Genomic DNA, 5,430 nt, shown 5'->3' on the forward strand with positions numbered 1-5,430 from the left:
ATGCAATGACCTTTGCCCTGCATCTGACCCCATCAGGCCCATAGTAAGAGACCCTATAGTGAGATACCACTCCAAGGTCCGAGCTAGCAGGGGTTTCAGCCTGAAAAACTCAGGGTGGCTTGTATCCATAAAAAAAAAGTGGCACCATCAGCGTTTCTGTAGAGCCAAGGAGACACAACAAATCCGCTGAATTACTACGGGCCAGTGTGCAGCCCTGAAGAGACACTGCTCCAAGCTCAAACTTCCACTCCCGCCTCAGCGAAGCCTTCTGCCCCAAGAAGAGAGACAGTTCTGCTGAAGAACTCAAACTGACCACCCAGCTACCAGAACCTGAGATGCTCATCAGGGACATCTACAAAAGGAAGCAAACCAGCGTCATCGCAGAGGGAGCGAAGAACTGCAAGGCTTTTACAAGTTTTTGAGCCTGTCTCTTTGGCATCTGAGCAAAACAGGTGAAAGCAACTGGGAAACTGCAGATCAAGATGTTAAAAAGAACAAGTAAGGCATTGTGGAGTGTTTCAACATAGTCTCGGTAGAGCAGAAATAAAAAACAAAACAACGAAACCTCCCCCAAACCAAAAGACTACTTTTCTTTCAAAAGAAGAGACTTTGTTCCTAGCACTCACAGCACATGTGCTTAACAACCACTATAAACCCATTTCCAGGGGCTTGGCATCCACCACTCCTGCACTCCAATACACACACACACACACAGACACACACACACAAAGACACAGACACACACACACAGACACACACACAAAGACACAGACACACACAGACACACAAAAAGACACAGACACACATACACACACAAAAAGACACAGACACACACAGACACACACATACACACAAAGACACACAGACACAGACACACACAGACACACACACAGAGACACAGACACACACAGAGACACAGACACACACAGACACACACAGATACACACACACACACACACACAAATATTTTTTTAAAACTAGAAAGCTACACAATTTCCCAAGGTCAAATCCCTTATGATATCCCCAGTATCTTCCATTTTACAAATACAGAGTAAGGAGGTGTCTTAAATGCAAACACTAAGCTGTTTATCTACACCTAGGACAAATTTATAATTCTGGTCTCAGAGATTGTCCTAGTGTGACAGTAGATGCTGGACTCCATTGTTAAGATATTTTATCAAACTAATTGGATAAAAATAAGCCTTTAAAAAAGTTTTTAAAGCTCTATTTATTTATTATGGACACAGTGTTCTGCTTGGGTGTATGCCTCCTTGCTAGAAGAGGGCATCTCATTGTATAGAGATGGTTGTGAGCCACCATGTGGTTGCTGGGAATTGAACTCAGGACCTCTGAAAGAGCAGCCAGTGCTCCTAACCTCTGAGCTACCTCTCCAACTGCAAACCTATTTTGTTTTTGTTTTTGTTTTTGTTTTTGAGTCAGAGTCTCACTATGTTTCCTTGGCTGGCCTGGGACAGGCTATGTAGACCAGGCTGGTCTAGAACTCCCAGAGATCCTCCTACCTCTGCCTCCTGAGTGATGGGTTTAAAGATGTGAACCATCAAACTGACAAAAGCCATTTAAAAAACTGGCTACATAAAGAACATATGGTCTCCATATACAGTGGAACAGCATATGACTCCAAGAAAATAATGAAGAATTACCATGACAGGTAAAAATGGAAGGTAAAAAATTAGATCATTCTGTTAAGTGAAATAAGCCAGACACAGGAAAAAAGAAAGAAACAAAGAGAAAGAAAGAAAAAGTCAAGTCCCACATGACCTCACTCATTGTGGTGGTTTAAATGAGAATGGTCTCCATAGGTTCATATGTTTGAATACTTGGTCCCTAGTGGAACTGTCTGGGAAGAATTAGAAGGTGTGGCATTGGAGGAGGTGTGTCACTCCGGGAAGGCTTTGAGGCAGTGGCTATTTGCAGTTAGCTCTCTCTGTCTCCTATTTGAGGATAAGGATCTAAGCTTTCAGTGCCAGGCATGCCTGCTGCCATGCTCCCTGCCATGAGAGTTGCTGGATTTCTGAGGCAGTTAAAGAGACAAAGGCAGGAAGAGACCATAGTCTGACCTCAACAAATGAGGCTGTGTTGATTAGCCACAGTGAGGATCGGCCTCTCTTCCACGGGAAGCAGAGGGATCTGTCAGGGGAAAAAGCTGGCTGAGACCCTTTCTAGGAGCGGCCGAGGGGCTTGGGGATGATGAAGCTGTTGCAACTGTAGGGGGACTCTGTGTCTCTCCTACAATTTCTCCTTCCAAAGTTGTTTGCCCGAGGCAAGGCAAGACTACTTTGTCTCAACAGACACTGCTTTCTGGCAGTCTATCGATAGCTCTGGTCCCGTAGAACAATGAACACTAATCACATACTTTTATAAGTTTCTGTCTTAGTTTGGTTTCCATTGCTGTGATCAGACACCATGACCAAGGCAACTCCTATAAGGATAACATTTAATTGGGGCTGGCTTACAGGTTCAGAGGTTCAGTCCGATATCATCAAGGCAGGGGCATGGCAGCATCCAGGCAGGCATGACACAGAAGAAGTTGAGAGTTCTACATCTTGTTCCAAAAGCAAACAGGAGAAGACTGGCTCCTCTGCAGGCCACTAGGCGGAGGGTCTCAAAGTCCACCACAACAGTGACACACTTCCTCCAGCAAGACCACACCTTGTTGATGTGCCACTCCCTGGGCCAAGCACATTCAAACCATTACCGCTTCCTTCGTTATGGTCAGCAATTGATAAATAGCGAAAGCACTAGTCCATGTAATTTTAACCTGACCTCGTAGAGGCCTAGAGTGAATGGTGGTTACCAGAAGCCAGGCAGAGTAGCAGGAAGAAGAGTTAGGGAAAAGTTGTCTTACAGGTATGAGATGATGATGCTATCCTACAGGTACATGGGGTAGGTTTGTTTTCTCGATTGAAGAATTAAAGGATGGAAAAAGTTTGAAAGTCAAAGTTTTTTTCAAGGAGAATAGTTTTATTAAAGTTTAAAAGAAAAATCCCAAGACAGGTAAGCTTTAAATTTCAGTAGCTGCCTGGAAGAGAGAGAAGAGATGGGACAAGTCATGTCAGGAGTTACACCAGCAGGGAGGTCACAAGGTAGGGAAGAGGGATGTAGAAAAAGAAGAAAGCCAACGTGTTAGAGAAAGCATGCTTGAAAAGGTAAAGAAACAACAGCTTTTCAGAGTAATTCAGAAAAAAAAAATGGGCTGGTTTATGAAGCAATATGGCTGCACTCACTGGGATTTGAGAGGGAATTCTGGGAGGTAAAAGTGCAGTATTTCCTTGCTGGCATAATTATCCCACCTATCACTATCTCCTTACAGTCAGGCGTATTAGTATTCCACCTATCTTGTTCGAATGGCTCAAGGCAGTGGTTCTCAGCTTCCCAATGCTATGACCCTTTAGTACAGTTCCTCATGTTGTGGTGACCCCCCAACCATAAAATTATTTCCTTGCTACTTCATAACTGTGTTGCAGGATATTTGATCATACTGTGAACTCCGAGATTATGTTATTTATTGGGAAGACGTGTTTTTAGTTGTGGTGTGGCACACACCTTTAATCTGAGAGTTTTCTGTTTGACTTTTGCAAACAGGATCAAATAAAGTCAACCATGGGTCAAGAGGTGGAGCAAGCAACCAGTTGACAGGAAGTGAACATAGGATTATTAAGAAAAACCACAGAGAGGGAGTCAGGCCGATGGCTAGAGAGATGCACAGGAAGTAGAAGGGAGGGACATTCAGCTTGAAGAAAGTTTTTTTTGAGATGGCCTGAAAGCGGGGCGTTGCTGGTGGTGTGTCGGCTGAAGAGGCAGGTCAGCAGGGTGCTTTCTCTGCCTCTCTGAGCTAGCAGGCTTTCACCTCAGCATCTGACTCCCAGGTCTTCACTGGTAAAATCTTTTTTTTAAATTTTTTTTAATTAATTAATTAATTTATTTATTTATTTTGGTTTTTCGAGACAGGGTTTCTCTGTATAGCCCTGGCTGTCCTGGAACTTACTTTGTAGACCAGGCTGGCCTCGAACTCAGAAATCCGCCTGCCTCTGCCTCCCAAGTGCTGGGATTAAAGGCGTGCGCCACCACTGCCCAGCCACTGGTAAAATCAAATGATTGAGATTTTGTTAAGAAAACAACATAACTGTAATTTCGCTGTTGTTATTAATTGTAATATAAATATCTAATATACGAAATATCTTCTATGAGAACCCCAAAGGGGGTTCGGTCCATAGGTTAAGAATCTTTGGCTTAGGGGCTGGAGAGATGGCTCAGTGGTTAAGAGCACTGACTGCACTTCCAGAGGTCCTGAGTTCAAATCCCAGCAACCACATGGTGGCTCACAACCATCTGTAATGAGATCTGATGCCCACTTCTGGTGTGTCTGAAGACAGCTACAGTGTATTCATATATAATAAATAAATAAATCTAAAAAAAAAAAAAAGAATCTTTGGCTTAAGGTGAGCCTGCCCCCTGTAAGTGGTCCTTGGCCAGGTGATCAGCATGCTCAGCTGCATTAACTTGCTTTGTGTAGCCTGGAATGTTCTGATTCCACCCAGGCCAGAGATTTCATCTTCTTGGTCAGAAGGAACTATTTTCCCTTAATGGATCTTTACTGTTACAGTGTCAGTGACAGCTGGATGACAAGGAGAAGTCCCCAGGGCTGTAGCATAATGATAATGTACTGCATCCTAAAGGGTTACAAGAAACAGCTTTGAAGATTCTATCTATAAAGGAATAGTACATGAATGGGCGTGGTGGTGTATGCTTTTAATCCCAACATTCACAATGCAGAGACAAGCAGACCTCTGTGAGTTCAAGGCCAGCCTGATCTGCACACTGAGTTCCAGGACAGCCAGGGCTACATAGTGAGAAATAATAGATGTCTAAGAAGAAGAAATCGTACATGTTTGAAGGCAGCTGGTTTACATGGCTTAAATACGACACAGTGTATACATGTGTTGGAGATGTTTTACGTCTCTTCTTGAATTAAAAAAATTTCATTGGTTCCTTGTGAATTCACATCGTGCACCCAGTCCTCCTCATCTCACTGTCCCTTCATCTCTGCCCTTTGTCTTTGTAACGTCCCCTGAGAAGAAAACAAACCAATCAGCCAACAAACAAACAAGAACTCTCCATGGAAGCTTCAGTGTGTCACAGTGTCTCACACAGTACACCCTTTGCCCAAACAACTTTACCTTCAAATGCTCATTGGTCTGGTTTGAGTTCTCTGGCTTCTGCTACACTATCAATACTGAGGCTCCTCTCAGATATCCTGTTGTTGTCCTGTGTCATAGAGATCCTGGAGAGTTGGATCTGTAGAACCAGCCTCTTCTCACAGTCCAGCAGTTCACAGAAGGAATAGTCATGGTGGGTCAACTCAGAGCTCCTGATCTGGGCCTGGTGGTAGTTGAGTTGGTCAGTCTGCCA

The sequence above is a fragment of the Grammomys surdaster genome, unplaced genomic scaffold (assembly GCF_004785775.1).
Source record: "Grammomys surdaster isolate TR1022 unplaced genomic scaffold, NIH_TR_1.0 126198, whole genome shotgun sequence".
NCBI lineage: Eukaryota > Metazoa > Chordata > Mammalia > Rodentia > Muridae > Grammomys > Grammomys surdaster.